The 20,354-nt window shown below is 36.9% G+C and overlaps 2 long non-coding RNA genes across 2 annotated transcripts; both read left to right on the top strand.

Moving 5' to 3' along the window:
- The first annotated feature begins 14,314 nt into the window (after positions 1-14,314).
- LOC127843206 (uncharacterized) lies at positions 14,315-14,769 on the top strand. Its single transcript, XR_008032128.1, has 2 exons — positions 14,315-14,467; positions 14,561-14,769. It is a non-coding gene; the product is annotated as an uncharacterized LOC127843206 (long non-coding RNA).
- Positions 14,770-18,252: 3,483 nt separating this feature from the next.
- LOC127843207 (uncharacterized) lies at positions 18,253-19,607 on the top strand. Its single transcript, XR_008032129.1, has 2 exons — positions 18,253-18,379; positions 19,400-19,607. It is a non-coding gene; the product is annotated as an uncharacterized LOC127843207 (long non-coding RNA).
- The last annotated feature ends 747 nt before the right edge of the window (positions 19,608-20,354 follow it).

Here is a 20,354-nt window from a genome sequence, read left to right as displayed (position 1 = left end):
CGGGGAAGACACGACGGAATATCAATAAACGTTGATAACACAGTATTGCTTTTAAGAGGAGAAACAAAAACTACCGAACAATATAATGTCATTATAGACGGAATTCGTTGCCTTTTCTAATCGCAAATGCTTGCCGCACTCTTCAGTCCGTATGGAGGTCGTTCTTGAAAGACTGAAATCTTACCAAAATTTGCCAGTTCGCTATAAAGAACACGGTTTGACTTCAATTTCCTGTCGAAAAGTATTGTGCTACGATGCTCGATTTATAAGAAACAAAGATATTTTTATAGATCCGCGTCATGCGAAAATGGGTCTTCTGCCATATGCGGCTAGCGTAGCTATGGTCCAGCCTGCGCAACTCGCAGTAGGTCAGGAAAAACATAATGAGACCACGAAACCTTGCGCAACTGAGCAGACAGAGCTTTAGTTACGCTAGCCAACGCGCCATAAGACCTATTTGCGCATGATGCGGCTAGAAAAGTATGATTTGAATGTGTCGAAAGAAAACTGCATGTCGAAAGAAAACTGCATGCTCATCAAATATTTGAATACCATTTATTTAGATGGTGAAAAAATAAACTCATAATAAACAAATTGAGAACACAAATCATGTGATCTCCCGTATTATAATTTGTATTTACAAACATTTTCGTGTGGTTTGAATACACGTGTAATTTATAACACAAATCTGTTCCATTAATAAAACTGCACACGGATGCCAGTAAAAATGAAAACCGAATATAAATAAAATGAACTATGAGTTATTTGGGGGTTACAACACAAAATCATAGATAATTGTTATTTGGGGGTTATAACACAACATCATAAATAATGGTTATTTGGGGGTTATAACACAAAATTATAGATAATGGTTTTACCAGTATATTTTTCTATTTTGTTTAATATAATCGGCCAATATATTAATATTAACAGTAGACCACAGCCACTTTTTTCTTGTGTGCATTTTTGGTGCGGGATGCGGCGCTATATGATATGCCCGGAAAATGTTCTGACGGTTTAATAAGGGGGGTGGGGTTTTAAAAAAGACCCCCCCGCTAATTTTGCCGGGCTAATTTTGTTTTCAATATACAATGTCAAACACTAATTGTACTACGAGAGTTGTATCGCATAAGTCATTACAAAAAATGGTATAAATAGGAGATGAATACGTTAGTAAGTCTAAGAACGTTTGTTCGCAAACATGTCTGTGTACAGTCGTTTTGCGAGGCTTAGAAAATCTGAACCACGAGCCTTCAGTCGCTTTCAAAATATGGACCATAGACTTCAAACCTTTGAAGGCAGGCCATCCATACGCAGGGTGTCAAAGGAAGACCTGACTAGCCAAGGGTTCATCTACGACCCTTGTGTCATCTCCGACACTATTTTCAATTGCGTTAGATGCGTGTTTTGCAATGCGCACATAGAACATGGACACAGTAGATGTGAGACTTAGGCATCGACAGCTGTGCCCCGCTTGCCCTTTTGTGTTCGATTGGAACATGAACAAAGAAGAAGAAGTGAGACTCAGTCATCGACGGTTTTGCCGTGCTTGTCCTTTTGAATTTGAATTTTTTGACTATGACTTATGCTATAGGTACTTGGAAATCGAGTTTGAAAAGCAATATGAAAAAGATAATTATGGAATTGTGGAAACAGAAAGCGATCAAGATGTTCATTCTAGCGATGATAACCAAAAATATTTAAATAAATCGGTTGATAGCCTTCAAACCGAAGATGACCAAAAGTATGACGAATACGATGATTATAGTGATTTGGATGAGCTGCTAATGGCGAAAATTGATAAGACTTGTACTCGTACCCGCTACAAATCTAATCGAAAACAAACTGAAAAGCAGCGTAAAAAGGCTGAACACAGGCTAAAAAAGAAACAAAGAACAAAAATACGCAATGCAAAACGAGATCAAAAGCAAACATATTACCAGGACAGAATCGACGATGATAATTACATACCTCAAAAAGGTTCCAATGATCAAGATGTAGAAAAACATGATAGAAAAATGTGTTGGGTTTGCAGAACTAATGATGCATGCGATATACTAGAAGAACAGGTTTTCGAATCTTACGAACAGTTTTTGGACGACCAATATAGAGAAGAAACCAATTTTTATTCGGACGAAATCAGTGGCATCGATGATGAAAAACAAAATCAGGTTGAACGTCTATGGGATGAAGAGACCGAGTATATTTATTTTTCTGACTATGAGGCATTCGTTCAATACATGGATGAATATGAGAGGCAACATCCATGTATTTGTATAGGAAGTTTAGGTGTATTTTCGATAACGCTACGACTCAAAACATTTGAATATAAGCAATCATAACATGGATATTGAAAATGAACAAAGAAGATGTAAGACTCAGGCATTGACAGTTATGGCATGTTTGTTCTTTTGTGTTCGATTGTGCATGTATGTGTTAATAAAAAAACCTAAAACGATTTTGCGTATTGTTTGTTTTTCGAGAAGTATCAAAAAATAAACACAAAAACACAAGCTATAATACAATACATTTTATTCAACAATCACGATGTGACACAATTTGATGGGTAAATTTTGTCATCGCATTGGCACTAAACATTTCAAAAACGTTCTCTGTTTCAAGTATCGCTTGGATAATATCTTCTGACTTCTCCGAACCGTGGAAATCTATTGCGCCACATATCCAGTTTCCACCGTGAGTATAATTATACATTAAATCGAATCTGCACCGGTTCGCTTTCGTAGCAAGAACTCTCAAAGTTTCGTTTGTCACATCCTTGATCACAAAACACCAAACCGAAAAGGTATTTCTTGAAGTACAAGACTCCATTAGTGCGTGTTGAATTTTGATTTTTCCGATATTAGTTTTTCTTTCAGTTTCCTCGACAATTTCATCAAATAATCTCATGATCGTTTTTGTTGGTTCTAGAGCAGCCTTGCGAGTCGCATACATTTCGATCTGATTCAAAACATCCTTATCTTGTATTTTGGTTGACACGAAACTGCTTGTCATGATGATGATTGGCAAAAGAATGAATGATTTAATCTATATATGTAGTATTTATGCAACTTGTGACCAACTATTTAATGTTCATTATGCGTGCGTGTGAGTACTTTTGTGTGATTTTACTCGTTCTTGTGGTGGAAACAAATGCGTTAGGACGTCCAAACCCAAATTTTTATGAACAGTCTTGTTTCAAGCCTTTACAGGATAAATCGATCGTTGTCACAAATGGGGATTTTTATGTGTTGGTAAACGTAACCTTTGATTATCTGTCATTATACGACGATGTCAACGAAGATTTACGTTTGTTCAACAAATGGATGAAAAACCCAGAGTTCAGTTTAGAGGCACATGAGCAACAATGCAAATCCATAGGTCTTTCTAGATGTCCAAATAAGAGAAAAGCGTTTTCGAAACCGGTATACAGTGTAGTCTATAGTTTTGTAGTGGGAAAAATGGGTATCACTTACGATACACCCAGTCTATTAGTTAGATTGCAAATTGAGCCGAAAACGTACTCTATCAGTGAGTTTGTGGAATCGGCGTACACTGAGATTTCTACACACGCTTGGATACCTTTGCTACCGTACAATTTTTCATTAACCTATATTGGAAGTGAAATTTGTGCAAATGGGATACAAGGTCATGCCATCATCAGATTCAATACTGAACTGTGTACAACGTTAGGGACATGGTGCGATGTAAATGTGCAAGGTGCTAGTCCCGAGAGACTGAATCATGCGTTAACACGAATCAAAGATGCGTTATTAAAGAGAAAATTGAGTGATTTGGCATTATACAAGCACGTCAAAGAATATGATCTAGGAGTAGAATATATCCCTCATAAGTCCAAAGAATTGCGGGACGCACTCGCACAAATTAAGCAAGAAATGAGTGAGATCCGCTTAAAAATCGATGATAAAATTGACTTTAACGATGATCTCTCTGACGAGGATTACTTTGACGAGGATTACTTTGACGAGGATTACTCTGACTATGATTCGAAGAAAAAGAAAAGCGATGCAAATGTTCCAAATATCGACTTTTCTTACCTGAAAATCTTACCTACAATCGGATGGACAAACAACACAGATCTGTCAGTAAAAAACGATACTATCGTTCACCAACAATTTCACGATATTCGAAATGTTAGCAACAATCCAAAAAAGACCATAAATCTGCCAGTTCAAAACGATACTGTCGTTAACCAACAATTTCGCAATATTCAAGATACTATAAACAAGCATAAAATGGTAATTAAGCATGACAAGCAGACCGTTGCAGAGGTATCTACTTATGGATTGCAAAATTGTTACTGCCGAACATGCAATCGTTCTACTACAATCGGCAAATTGCACAACAATCGGTGCTATTTTATCAATTTGGATTCATCATTCAACATTTCCTCTAATACGCATTCTTCTCCATTTCGCGAGTACAAACTCTTGATTATCAACGAACGTGATCGTGCTTTACATGAGATACTAAGTCAAACAGTGAAACAAGTGAGTAACGAAGTTATTCTCGCAAAAAAACCCTCATCATATCAACTTACCGTCTACAGCACCAAAGATGGCAAAACTGTTGAGAGAAAATGTATGTCGTTATTCAGAAATACATACCATATTGAAAACTGCACCGAAAGCACGAATGCTGTGCTTATAGCGATACAGGGACATTTCTTTCGCGTTCCACGAATACAATGGCCTAATTTTACATACTGCGAAATTGGTGCTGTGAAAGCGAATGATGGCAAATGTTTTCGGATTGATGAAAATTGTTCGCACTCAAATATTGCGAGTGTTTACGATTTGGATGATAAGTTAGTTTCATATTTGGTTAGCATTACTCAGAACACTGCACACAATATGAGTGAGGCAAAGTTTCAAATAAAAAATATAGATGACAGTTCTGTCACAAGCGAACACTTCATTGTGTACAACAAAAGGACGAACAGTGGACAAGAATGCACGTATGTCGATATGCGATCAAAGACCATTTCAATCGAAAAATGCAAACACAGTCCCACGATTTGCGAGGTTTTGTTGGGTAAAAGTACATTGAATGACGAACCGGGACTAAGAAAATTAACGTTTTGGGAAACTGTCGCTGTTTGTGTTGGTGGATTCATTGTGCTTGTGATGGCTGTTATTTGCTTCATAGTTGCACTGCACAACATCGCTAGTCGTAACGATAATGTTTTAAACTGATGACATATATCAAACCGTTTGTATCCGTTCTTGTCACAACTCACAATGACTTCTTCGTATGAGGACATGTATACGATTGAAAGCGAGAGCCAGGGTTACATTCAAGAATTTTGGATCCATGTTGATGAATGCATCTTGTCACAATTTACAATGTCTTCGTATGAACTGCTCGAGAGCATTTTTGAAACCATACTAGACGATATCGGAGACGAAAACGTGTGCATATTCGACTTGACAATCGAGTTTTGTTTCACAAACGTTAGTAAAACGTTACATCTCAGTCAGCTCAATTCGCAAAACTGTTCGTGTTTTGACATTACGTTAGCTATGCAATAACAGGGAATAAATTTCACGGTACCAGCTGATCTTCACGTTTGCGTAAAAAAAGCGTATAAACACATTTTTATTCACAATCTCGAAATATCGAAATTTGTATGGATTACAAAGTTAAACCATGTAACGGTATGCGTTGCACTTTATGTTCTCAAATAAAGAGTGGAAATAGTTTTCAGTTTAATTGTGGTTTTGTGTATATAGTGGAAGATGGAGAGAACTTAACTAATAAATCAACAGATGTTATATACGTACTGAAGTGCAACACTTGCTGCGGTGAGTACATTGGAGAGACCATTAATCTGAGAAAACGCATTCATACACACAACTCTCATATTCGAACAGAGCAGCATTTGTGTCGAGCTACTGACCATTTGATAGAATGTGGGAAACACTTGTGCGATGTTAAGGAACGGTACACTGTATTCGTTTTGGAGACAGAGCGAGACAAGCACGTGCGTAAAGCCAAGGAGGCGTACTACATTCGATTATTCAAGCCAATGATGAACAAGTAAGGCGTGCATTATTTTTTCACACGTATATATATTGATGCGTTTAACGAAATAAGCACACTCGCAATAACTTTCAACGATGGCACAACAAATGCTGAACAACCGTGAACGAATAAATGAGTTTGCAAATGCTGTCCTGCAACACGGCGTGAAAAGGAATTGGGTTTCTGAAGTCGAGCCAGGTGTCTTCGTGTCGCCTAACTATAGTTCGAAGTTAGAAGACCTTTCTAAGAAATTACAACAGATTGATACCAAACTAGCGCAGTACAGACGCCTCAAAGTAAGAACGCAGCATCTGATAAAGGGCATCAAGAAAACAAAAAACCTGCAAGACGATGTTTTGAAGACTGTGAGCTCCAAGGTTTTCGATCGAGTTCCAATTGATGTGCTCAACAAAATACTCGGTTCTGGGGAAGACGAAACCATGTTTTCTTTGATAGAGCGAATCAAATCTTCCAAGGTTGAGGAAAAACGCAACTATGCCGATATCGACATCTCCGATGCAGAAATGTCAGATACGCTGAACGATGATGAAGAGGAAATTATGAACGCTCTGGCTGTTAAGAGAATGCGAAAATCTGGTGAAAAAAAAACTGTTAAGAAACCGAAAAAGGAAAAAACAATACTCAGTGATCTAGAATTGAGCGATGATGACCAATGACTACGTTGTTGCAATATTGTATGATTATGTTGACTTGTATTTGTCATATTTTCGTATATATGTTAAATAAATTGTACCATTGAACTGTACACATGTGTTTCTTTATCAATGGATATCGATGAGGATTTGATTATTGACGAAGACGAACAGTTAGCTCAAAACACCTACTTGTTTTCACCCATGTACTCGAGACATCACAACGAATGTTCGCTATGCATTTTGCAGTACATAACAGAATACGAAGAGCAAATACGCACATTCGAAATCAAGCTAGTAGATATTAACTCGAAACTCGGGTGCGGAATTCAAACGTGTGTCACGATGGTTCTCAATGAGTTCAAAGACGATGAACGCATGTCGCTGTTCACGAAATTGACAACTAGCGAAATAACAAGTCATTTTGACTCAGTGTTTGGTTATCCAATGTGTGGATACAACCGACTGAAAGCTTACAATTTTTTCTCTCTGTTTGACGAAAGTACGGTTAACAATTCCACATACATAAAGTTTATTTACGATACATACAAAACTTCGAGAAACACTTCACTCTGTCCTTACTCGCTTTTAGGCGTTTATGTTTTTCTTGTTATGATTAACACTATAGGATGTGATTCCCAGCTCAAGAAAAAACATGACTTTTTGTGGATGTTCAACTGTCTATACAATCACAAATTACGGTTTGGAAAACTGCGATAAAAATCTATTTAAGGTTAGTTTTTCTATAGAAACACTCAAACCACACACAACCATGTCAACCATGTCAACCATAAACGTTAAAGATATTAAACGGGTCACTGACACCGAAGCCACTAATCGCTTGTTCACTAAACTGAAGTACGATATTGGTATTGAAATCTCTTCAAAGCTCATTCAGTCGCTTAAACAAAGCAAAGACAGGGTTGTATTTTATGTGGGCAAAGAACAAAGATCATACCCAGCAGCAATTGTGAAAATGTTCACTAACGTTAAGACAAATCATGTCAAGATTCAGCCGAAGTACAGTGTTCAAGAATTGATGAACGTGTTTGAAATTCTCATGAACCTGTCTGAGTACCAATGTAACGGTCTCACGCTAGATTACTCGGATTGGCAGTCAATCTCTAGTCTGGTAAACATGATCGAACTCGCTGAGCACCTAGGCATGACAGAAGTGGTGATGTTTCTTAAACGCATTCCACAACTTCTTACATTTCACAACAAAACCGCGTATGATAACGAATTGCTCAGAAGAGAAAACGAGTCTAAGGAAAACCTTCAACCGAAGTCTGTCAACGAACTTAGTGAAAACTATGAAAAACGTTCAAGGCCTAGGAAGAGAAGCTTTACAAAGGTGTTCAGTCGTAGTCTGAGTCGAAAGCGCAGAGAAGAAAATGTAATGACATAAGTGTAGTATGTTGTATGTTGTAAATAAAAAACAATAACAGTAAACTTGTGTGTTTGTTTTATTCATACAATAAAAAAAAATAAAGGAGATATTAAAACGTTTCATGTTCAAAGCATTGTGATATGTAAGCATTTTGTCAGATACTGTCGAATCGAGTTTTTCAATCCATCGAAAACTACATAACTCAAATATACTACTTCTTCCCAAACTAACAACGAACACATAACATGCATTTAAACGGTTTATTTATCGATACTATAAAAACACTCAAAGTCATAACTTCTAATCGGTCCAATAAATCGGCGTCCAACCGCACATTTCACTTCTACATACAGCGCATTTGTTCCCGTTCATATGCATGCGCCAGCAACAGTTTACGCAAAACAAGTGCCAGCATGCTGTTACCACACAGGTTTTCTCGTCATTGCGACAAACTATACAAGTTCGTGAGTCTTTCACCGCTTGCTCTTTCTCCAGCTGTAGTTGAGCCATACGTTTTTTGCAGACTTTGCGATGACAGCAACTATTTGCTTGAAAGCCTTCACGAAGTTCTTTCATAACCTGTATGTGTTCTTTTCGTATTTTTCTATAAGAAAACCACCATCGCAAGTCTTGAATACAGCTCACCGCTAGGATTGTAGCAACAATCATGGCTTCTTATTATTGTCAATTTTAGTCTTTTTGTGATCCCAAAAATCGGGGTTTCGTTCTTCAATGATGAATCGAATAAGCAAAATGCCAAGAAATAGAGTCGCGAACATCAACAAATGAAATGAAGCTTACTTTTTATGCTGCGCTTTTATATGCAAATTTTGTAACGATCTATTTCACAAACCGTTTCACTTTGTCTGTAAACGTTGCCACATTGGTCACATTTTAGAACATGGAGAACGTTCAATGCATATGCTTCAATGCTCGTTCGAAAACACCAGAGCAGAAACGTATACAGAAAAGAAAATGGAAAATCAAATCTCAATCTGCTGCGAATAAGTTGTGGGACATCATATCAAAGCATATGAGCATAATATCCACAGAGGAGCCTAGGGTGAAATTGTTTCGCATGTCAAAATCTGAAACATTTGAACCATATTCCTTTTTTTCTCCTGACTATGAACCTCAACCCGAGTTCGATTATCAGATCAAAATCACATGCTTTGGACTAACAGTTCATTTGAATGTGTATGTAAGATTGGGTGAAGATGACGACGAGGACGACTTGATGCTTGTTATGGACAGACCAGACGATACAAAACTATATTTCAACATTTTTGACCGCGATGGTGTGGTTGATAAGAAACACAGTTTGCTTAAAACCAATGGTTCTGATATGTGCAAAGAAATCATCGATATGATTGGTCTCAAAGACATTATCGATGAGTATGAATTATTCGAAAATTTGATTTCAAACATATCGTTATCTATAAAAAGTGAAGTTGAATGTGAATGCGACACTGAATAAAACAACTTAACACAAATTTGTCTGTTTTCTACTTTTTATTCAACAAACTCGCTTACAATACTGTACAAACGATGTCCATTTACCAGGTTGATTTGCAACCCAGTCAGTAAGTCTATATTTACGGAACACGTTCTGTAGTTTATTCAGGTGGTAGAAGCCTTCAGCGTTGTAATTCGATATTTCACGTACGACGGCCGCAAACAAAACAAATGCAGTCACAAACACATCCCAGCTCAAACCATTGTTCAGCTTTTGTTCAAGCAATTCGGCGAAATAGTCTTCATCAAAACAAGCTATGGCCAGTTCATCTTTTGTAAGAACATGCATCGTAACAGTGCTATTTACAAGCAAAATCACACATTCGACGATGTCACAAAGAGTGTCATTTGAGTCCTCAAACTGCTTGCATTCCAAGTAATTTGCTACCATCGCAGCCACAAACTCACAGCTGAACATTTTTTTACGTTATGACAACTACTGACTTTGCGTGAATGGTTTTATACTCGAGTTAGGCGCTTGTTATTTGAACTGTTGTAGTAGTTTGTAAACGTCTAGATTGAAATCCTTGCAACACATACGCAATAACTATAACTATAACCAAAGAAACAACCACAAATGTTAGTGCAATAAATAAGACCCAAAAGCTGTTTATTTTGGAATCATCGTCACTCGGTGAATCCAGTCCCATACCAGGAATTCTAATTTGACACAGAGTTCGTGTTGTCGTACAATTTTCATACGAAATAGATTTTTCATTCACGTCGATATACAAGCACGTATTGTCCTCATCATATGTCACTCGCGAATAAACTATCGCGTAATCGTTTAATTCGAGCGTTTCGTTCAGACTGTCAATTTTAAACATCAAATTTTGAGATATTGCATTCACCTTCGGGTCGTGCGTTCTGTTAATCAGATAGTCAAAAGCGTTTTGAAACTCTTCTTCTGTTTGCAGCACTGCTGGTAAGCACTGGCCATCTTCATTCACCACGAAACAAGTTTTAGGTGATGTGATCGACGCTGCTGCGTTTTCGTCAAATGAACATGTCTTGTACGCACGCGGATTGAAAGGTGACACAGTCACAAACTCTCCTCGATCCGCTTTTAACAGCGCTACGTTAGCCGTTTCGCATGATACGCCCAAATATTTTCGTTTGAACAAATGAACGCATTGAGCAGGCCTATCTTTGTTGTTGAACAACGCTATCTTGATAGAACCTTGAATGTTGTTCAAAATAAATTCGTTGCTTACTTGAGTGAAAACCGTTTTTAGATGAATGTTTTTATGTCCAAAAATAACCACATCGTATGCATTATAGTCGGTGCTGTTTACAGTTTTACGTACATTGACGTGCGTTGAAAACTGGTTTCCAACTTTAAACTGTTGCTCAATACTGATAAAGTAGCAAGATCCATCATATATTTTGCCAATACTTTTAGTCGGATCACACACATTGCAATAACAGTTTTGTAAACCGTAAGAAGAAACGCTTTGAACTGTTGTGTTTGCGCGGACAACAATGAAAAAACACAAAATGATAAACGACCGCATGCTTGGCATTGAACATCAAGAATGACAAGATCCGTTTATATGAGTGTGTTTTATATTTATTTTAGTTCCTTTGTTTTTGTATAACGTTATACACAAATCCTATTAGTCCAAGAACGATTGCAAACACGGCTAGAATGCAAAACACAACTTCGATTATAACAAGGACAGATCCTGTTTCGCTATTTTCGTTTGCCTTTGTGGTTGTTGAGCCATTGTTAGTGATATTACCACTCGTTATGTTATGGTTTTCACTGTAGTTTTGTTGTGTGCTAGTTTCGTTTGCAACTATCGATGTGCCAAGATCGCTATTTTCTTCAACCTTTGTGGTTGTTGAACCATCGCTAAGGGCATTGACAACTGATGTGTTATGTTTTTTACTTAATGTTTTAGTGGTATTTTCGTGTGCAACTCTCAGTGTTGCTTGCGTGCTTTTTTTGTTAACCTTTGTGGTTGTCAAACCATTGTTGGGGATATAAGCAAGCGTTGTGTTTTCCATTTCGCTGTTTGTGTGTGTGTCAATTTCGTTTGAAACTGTCGATGTAACGAAATCATGATCGCTACTGCGTTTTTCGATGTCTGCAACATGATTAGATGTATTGTCTGGTACCAAGAATCGCCATAGAGAATCAGTAGCTAGCATCCTACCTATATTCGGGGTCAAAATCAAAAAGAGTTTGCCTTTGATTTGGAAACAAAACCTGTCCCTGTGATTATCAATTGTCAAATAATTGTCTTTCACGCCCAAATTTTGATTTATGACTTTTCGTATGGCCTCGAGAATATCATATTGCGTTATGTACATTCTCTCAGGAATATATACAATTTTGCGTAACTTTTCTAGCGCATCATCATAGGAAACGATCGAGAATGCACCATTGTATATACCCAGATCGCGCTCTGGCGATTTCTTGAAGCAGTTATCGTCACAGCTACATAGAGAAAGAAACAAGGCAAATTGTATGAAACGCAACATTGCTGGTTTTTATTCATTCAGCAAACAGAACACATATTATACCTATATAACAAAATATTCAACACAAATCAGTCTACAATGTAAAGTCAGCAGGAATGTACAAAACGAGGCCGTTTGTCAGCAATTCATTCGACACACAAAATGCAAAAAAGTTCGGTGGGATGTGAATGTTGGGAATGCATGTCCTAACCGCATGAGAGAGCATATCTTCGTGTTCTTCGTTTTGACACTGATTGATGAAATAAACTTTACATGGGTCTTCTTCGGGCAACATATCGCTTACGGGCATCGGGTTTTCTTGTACCTCTTGTTCTGGGGTGAACGTTTCCACGATTTCTTCTTTCACGACTGCCAAATCGACCGGCATACTGATTATCTCGTTTTGCTCCGAACACGCCTTCTTATCAGAACAAGGCAAGTCATTCCATGTTTGTTCTTGTGTTTTGCAAAGCATCTTTTTGGGGAGACTGGACTGATCCTTTGAATGTTTAGCAAATTTGCGTTTACGATTAGGAATAGCATTGGTTAGTCTTCCCTTTCCCCCATCAATCAGCTCCGTTTCAATTTAAAGACTCTTCCAATGCTTTATGTACAAAGGATGTGTCAAAAACAGAAGCTCTAAAGACTGCCACAAATTTAAATATTGACATCCATACTTTGGTCGCAGCGAGTATACGTTATACGTAGCATTTATCTCTCTCATTTCGACAGCATTTCTCAACGATTCGTATATTTCACCACAGCTTCTAACAATCTTGAGACCTATCGTGAGCTCCTTCTGTGTGCTTATAAGCTGAAAGTTTTTACTCGGTAGCACTCCTTTTTTCACCAATATTTCCACGATATCGTTTTCCGTACAATCGAGTAATGTCATGACTGCTAGAAAGTAGGTGTTCAGCTTCAATCGTATCTGAGTCCTTTCCAAAGAAAGACAAGTCGATTTCACAGAATAAACTTTGCTGAACTCCTCGATTCCATGCAACTCCAACACTGGTATTATGCATATTGGCAGTCTGTAGTTTTCGGTTGGAGATGACTGCATGTATCTACCCTGTTTAATGCGCTCGTATAGAGTTGCGAAATGTACTGGTATTACATTTTTCAATATTTTGAAGTAGCACATATCAGTCTCTTCGTCGGCGGCAGAAAACATCAAATCGACATATCGTTCAAACGCAGCTAGTGTCGGTTCATCGAGAAACACATGGCCCAGCGTTGGCTTGTAGTTTAAGTAGTCGTACGGACTGTTCGTTATCGACGTAAAACGCAGTCCCTCTACATCTGTGAAAGGACATGTAACGCTGAACATGTACTTCTTTTGGTGACCATTCGCATTGAAATTTCTTTTCTCACGAATGAATTTTTCGCACAATGTTTGGACCGACATGTTGTCGCTTCTGTTGTCAGATTGTAAATGAGACACATTCAGTTTTTGTTGCAGTATTTATACAAGTCGTCGTATTACAAATTCCATGATAAAAACCTAAATTGTTGAATTTGAATAACAGAAATGGCTCGTTGCAGCGAAAGGAAAGGCGAAAGCAAATTGAATACACTCATCAAAGCAAACCAACCCGAGTTGCTAGCTACACACATTAATCAAAACTTTGGTTTCGATTCATCGTGTTACATTGTTATCAAAGAAAAACATGTTTTGCCTGTTGATTTCACACAAACAGACCTAGAACAAGTTGTCATTCATATATCTAAACCTGAATACATACAGTTTGTGAAGCTCAGGTTTAGTGGTTCTCAAAGCAATGGGTCTGATTTTCTGCTTTGCGAACAAACCGATTACGAAGATAACTACGGCAATGAGGTTCATCAGTGTCACCTTTATTTTTCAAGAACATGTACCAAAGATATGGCAGCTACGAGCTATTACTTGACACAAGCCTTAAGTATGATTGGAGTACTAACATTTTCAAAGAATACGCATGACAAACTGGCTTCGTGTCTAATCAAACGTTATGGTCAAACACTCGTACCCAAATGCACCACTGAATTTTGGAACAAACAACTTGACTCATTTCGCACAAAAAATATTCGTGATAAAATAGATAAGGTCTCACAACAAGATGACTCAACAACACTTCGTGATGAAATTGAGCGTTTGGTGCAAACAAAGTACAACTTTGTTTCTTGTCAATACAATACTGCAAACAAAATTCTCAATATTCTGTACACGAACACAAGTGACAACAACTTTGGGTTAGTGGTTCTCAAACAGTCGCTGAATATAAAATGCGCTACATGACTATTGATTCAAATCATTTTTGATTTGAACACCAAAGCGACAACATGTCTGTACCAGCAAATAAATTTCAAGTTCCACAGACTGAGAATTGGGACTTAGAAATAAGCCAGTCCGAGATGAAAAGTAAGTTGTGTTGATAAGATATTGTGTTTTCATAGCAGTTTTTATTGTAAGCATTGTTCATTTAGTTGTTAACTTTTGCTTTTTCTGTTTCAGAAAATACCAGCATCGGGGTGGTAACTCCAAAAACGAAAACCGAAGACTGGGAAGCTGAAATTGCGGTGGCGAAACGTCCTCCATTCTTTCTCAGCGTGGGCAAAATAACACAGCGACGTATAAACCGAATGCACCGATGCTGGACCTGTCACTGCGTGCCTGTCAATTGTCGATGTGCAAAATATTGAATAAACTTGTTGAAACGTTAACATGTGTTTGTTTGTTTGGTAGAAAATGTTATATAGGTAGTAACTTGAAAATTGATTCTATACACCTAAACAATGCTAGCCGTTGAACTCAAAGATTTGGGATTTTTTCGACATATGTTGCGTTTGAATATTGAAAAGTGGAACAAAGCTGTCGAAATGTACATCATGGATCTCTATCCAGATGTGAAGTTTACATTTTCGACGCGAGATCAATGTTGGAAAGCGACAGATACGGAAATTGTGTACTATGTCGATATTGAGGTTATTCTGATCAATCCGAAATATGATTTGTGCTGGACACACCAAGATCCCACAAAACGACTTCAAACCATTAATGGGATTTTGTTGAGCTCAAAAGCCAAGAGAACAAAACTCGTAACGTTTGACCAAGAGTATTTTTGAGACAAAAAATGTATAAAGATGTTGAAATAACCAATTGCATGTGTAATATAATATCATATCATATCATGGATGATACCGACGCTTTTTGCACGAATGAAACAAGTATGTTTATGAACAACTATATCGACAGACTGAAAACGTTTGAGCATTGGTCTCCCCAAATACAACCAAACAAATACCAGCTTGCTTCTTGCGGGTTGTACTACTTGGGACAACACGACCGTTGCAAATGTTTTCGTTGTGGCATTGTGTTGTATCATTGGAAATCTACAGACGATGCGTTCTTGGAACACCATAAACATTCACCGAATTGCCAGTTTTTGCGAATGGTGGGTCCAGGAACAAGACTATTGATAGACACATGAGTAGGTTTTGTATGATCGTGTTGTAAATAAATATCATGAACCGTTCAATTCGTTTTGTTCTTATTCTTGTAGTAACATATACTTATTCGTGCAACTACCAAACGCAGAGTTGAAAAACAAGTACTATTGTGTGCACGAATGTTTGATTTCGCTATTGCGTTAGTTATTGATATAACCCAGTGTCGTATGTTTTCTCAAACTATATTATCCAACTCTAATCAAAGCAAATACAAACAACTATGTATATGTAGTTTCAAACGATTTTATTCTGCAACAATCAATATTTCAAACATTCAATCTTTCGCAACAACAACGTACAACAGTTTACATAGTCCACTAGATCAGCCCACATAGTCCACTCGATCAGTCCATCACAGATGCAAAAGCCTCGCTCCTCTGTTTTGGCCATAGCCCTGAATTTCGCCACACCATTCGCAGCGATCGTCAATCCGCGTACATGACACACAGCTGAGGGCCTCGCATCTACGGCAAAAGTTCACCATCGAAAAAAAGTTTTTGCACCTATGACACACAATCACTTACGTAGTGTCATACACAGTTGGCAGCATTTCGCCAATGCTCTTAATCCATTTGTCACAAGCTGCTTTGTTGTTTCCAGCTAACGACTCATTCCACGATGCTTATTCTGCCTCTCTAACCATGCCTGGAAACCTCCACTTTTCTCCACACCTGACATCCATTGCTCGCAAGCTTTTCTGTCACTCATTATGCGTGTTGTTCGTTCGGTTTCAAAAATCGAAATGATTCAAACACATGCAATTCGCCCTTTTATAGTATGCCGTTATTCAACTCAACAGCATAAAACTCGAAATGCATGTCCCTTCCCCAAAACACGAAATTTCACAAAGTCGACAAAAGCCCCAATTGTATGTAAACAAAGTGTTTTATGTTTTCATCGACGAGTATTTTTATCAACAAGCCGAATTTTGCGGAATATGCGGTGTCATTAGTTCTAGAAAACTAGAAAAAGTTTGTAGTTTACTTTGCTTTTTGAAGAAATACAACGTTCAAAGATATGAGTTTCATCCGAACCTTCCGAAAAATGGGTGTTGTTCTATGTACAGTATCGATACATGTATGTGAGGCATTTTAAGGCTTTCTTTCTTGGATTGAGAGTTCAAGAAACGATGAATTCTGTCAAAACATGGATGATATGACAAGCAAGTACCACGAAAATGGTTTTGTTTTTTTGTGATAGACAAAACCGTGTATTGTTGAAATGTCAACACATCTCAAATGTAAACAAAGAAAAATGAAGTACATGATAAATCATATTGTGTAGATTTTGGTACCAAAAGTTATATGCTCTTTACAAAATGTGTTTTGCAATTCAGATTATTGTGAAAACTTCTGATTTATACAAAGTCAGTCAGTTTAACACTTGATATGTGTTGTTTTGTTTTTTAGCGGCATTAGACTTTTTTGACTGTAGGTTATTTGTAAACATCAAACTCTGCCATACAAAGTTGATTTTTACTATGAATGAACACTCAGTATTTACTTGTAACCGAGTGCTGCTAACACCGTGACTGAATATTTCATCTCATGTCATAGGTTGAACAATATCTGACCAAAATTTACATTTAATATGACACTTTATGTGAAAAAAAACTGATTTGTCAGCATACTTCTAAAGAGGCTCACTTTTCATATTTTAGGCATAGAATGCACAATTGTCCATTTCAAAGTCTTCTTCGCAAAAATATGTATTGTCTAAAACTCAAAAAAATCTATATACACAACAAAATGCAAATTCTGCTTTTTGCCAACCTGTGAATTTTGTTCACAACAATCTTTCATTCAAGTTGACACAAATATGTGTATCAACAAGCAAACCCCATTGGAAGTCTGACTTGGTTAGAGTACCTATAGTATAGATGTTTAAATATCAAGAAGCAAACCATTCATAACGAGTTATGGTGTACAAAGTTCAAAAAAAGGTATTAACACAAAAAATGTAAAATGTGCATGTTGTTGGTCAGTACAGAAATTGTATTGCACACACATATGTTATCATGTTGATTTGACAGTGTAGAATATTTTATCTTGAATCAGAATTTAAAATTGTGAAAAGAACATGTGTTCACTTTCTTTTTAAACATTTTTCTCTCTACAAAAAAAACTAACTGCATATGTTATTCTGTTTTAGGTCTTTTTTTCTGATCTATTTCCATATAAGGTATATTCAAGAAGTTTAATGTAAATCCCACATAACCGGTTATAGTTGAGAATGATGGAAAAAAGTATTTAAACAAAAAGTGGAAACTTTTGCTATTTTGCAGGCATGACAATGTCTGTTTACCAGATTTCATTCAAATACATTTTACAGTGTGTGTGAGCTAGCAAGCACAACCACAAGCCAATTCTTGGTTCAGATTCATAAGCATAGAAGAATATTTGACAATTTTAGTACACATCCAACATAACCGGTATGATGCAAATGCTGAGAAAAAAGTATATAAAGGCTATTTAGAAAAATATGGTTTTCTGTCAGCACATTCATGTCTGGCCACACAACTTATTGTTTGTGTTAGGTGTGCAATGATGATCAATTCATATCATCAGATTGGTTCAAGGAAGAACGCCTTCTCTCTCTCTCCATGTAGCGATCAAATGCCTCATTCTCAGAAAAATAAGACGCCCGAAAAATTAGCGCTTGGGTCTTTTTTTTATGTATGGTGATATTGTCTATTTCCAGAGATAGCCCGGGCCGTTGCGGAGGCGATAAGCCGGTTCAAACGTTGTATTGTTTGCTTGGCGGAAGAGAAAAACTGTACTTTGGTCCCATGTGGACACACGTTTTGCTCATCATGTGTATCCAGGTTGAGCAAATGTGCAGTGTGTAGGAGTGGAATGACTGGGTGGAATAAATTTCATTTTACAAATTAAAAGATGAATTTGTATTTTATGCTTGTTCGTTTGTTTGCATGTTTTTGCATGTATGTTGAATTGTATTTCATGTGTTGGTCGTAAGTTGAGCAGGGTAGCGACTTGACTTTAAACCATGTATAACTGGAACGTTAGTTCTGTTAGCAATCAAAAAAACATTTTTAGGAACATAGGAATAACATTTTCTCGAGAACGTCTCATGATTTCAAGACGAAATTTACAACACAATATTCAACTAAATAGTAGCAACAATATTTATTTTGCATGTTTTGTTCTAACACGACCTTTTGTATCAGAAATTTAAGGTAACAAACTTCGCTAACAAAAAAACTTTTTTGCATTAAGAGCATTTATTTTCACTTTGGTATAATCTTGTAGGAAATTCAAATCCACGCATTTTGCTATATTACACTTTAATTTATGTCTAAACACAACAATAATACAGTCCGATAACGGATTTGTGTTAAACACATTTCGGACTTGAACATTAGACTTAAACAGTATTTAAACAAAAAGTGGAAACTTTTGCTATTTTGCAGGCATGACAATGTCTGTTTACCAGATTTCATTCAAATACATTTTACAGTGTGTGTGAGCTAGCAAGCACAACCACAAGCCAATTCTTGGTTCAGATTCATAAGCATAGAAGAATATTTGACAATTTTAGTACACATCCAACATAACCGGTATGATGCAAATGCTGAGAAAAAAGTATATAAAGGCTATTTAGAAAAATATGGTTTTCTGTCAGCACATTCATGTCTGGCCACAAAACTTATTGTTTGTGTTATGTGTGCAATGATGATCAATTCATATCATCAGAGTGGTTCAAGGAAGAACGCCTTCTCTCTCTCTCCATGTAGCGATCAAATGCCTCATTCTCAGAAAAATAAGACGCCCGAAAAATTAGCGCTTGGGTCTTTTTTATGTATGGTGATATTGTCTATTTCCAGAGATAGCCCGGGCCGTTGCGGAGGCGATAAGCCGGTTCAAACGTTGTATTGTTTGCTTGGCGGAAGAGAAAAACTGTACTTTGGTCCCATGTGGACACACGTTTTGCTCATCATGTGTATCCAGGTTGAGCAAATGTGCAGTGTGTAGGAGTGGAATGACTGGGTGGAATAAATTTCATTTTACAAATTAAAAGATGAATTTGTATTTTATGCTTGTTCGTTTGTTTGCATGTTTTTGCATGTATGTTGAATTGTATTTCATGTGTTGGTCGTAAGTTGAGCAGGGTAGCGACTTGACTTTAAACCATGTATAACTGGAACGTTAGTTCTGTTAGCAATCAAAAAAACATTTTTAGGAACATAGGAATAACATTTTCTCGAGAACGTCTCATGATTTCAAGACGAAATTTACAACACAATATTCAACTAAATAGTAGCAACAATATTTATTTTGCATGTTTTGTTCTAACACGACCTTTTGTATCAGAAATTTAAGGTAACAAACTTCGCTAACAAAAAAACTTTTTTGCATTAAGAGCATTTATTTTCACTTTGGTATAATCTTGTAGGAAATTCAAATCCACGCATTTTGCTATATTACACTTTAATTTATGTCTAAACACAACAATAATACAGTCCGATAACGGATTTGTGTTAAACACATTTCGGACTTGAACATTAGATTTTATTTTAACGTCGAACAATCGCTCTGTACTGTAAAATGAACACTGATTTCGTACAAAGTTTAGGTCGCGTTTTCTATACAACTAGTTGACCGATCTTCATGACATTTTCGCCAAAATATCAAACCTGATAATAGCATCAAGTTTTGTGGGGATCATTTTTCGCTAACAATAACGCATATAGTAAAAATGCTTAGTTTTTCGCATGAAAATCACTTCGCTGAGAATGAAAAAAATTCCCATTAAAAACAAGTACATAACAATTGCTATCA

This window comes from Dreissena polymorpha, chromosome 8 (assembly GCF_020536995.1).
Source record: "Dreissena polymorpha isolate Duluth1 chromosome 8, UMN_Dpol_1.0, whole genome shotgun sequence".
In the NCBI taxonomy this organism is placed as follows: Eukaryota; Metazoa; Mollusca; class Bivalvia; order Myida; family Dreissenidae; genus Dreissena; species Dreissena polymorpha.
This window is presented reverse-complemented; position numbering and strand designations above follow the sequence as displayed.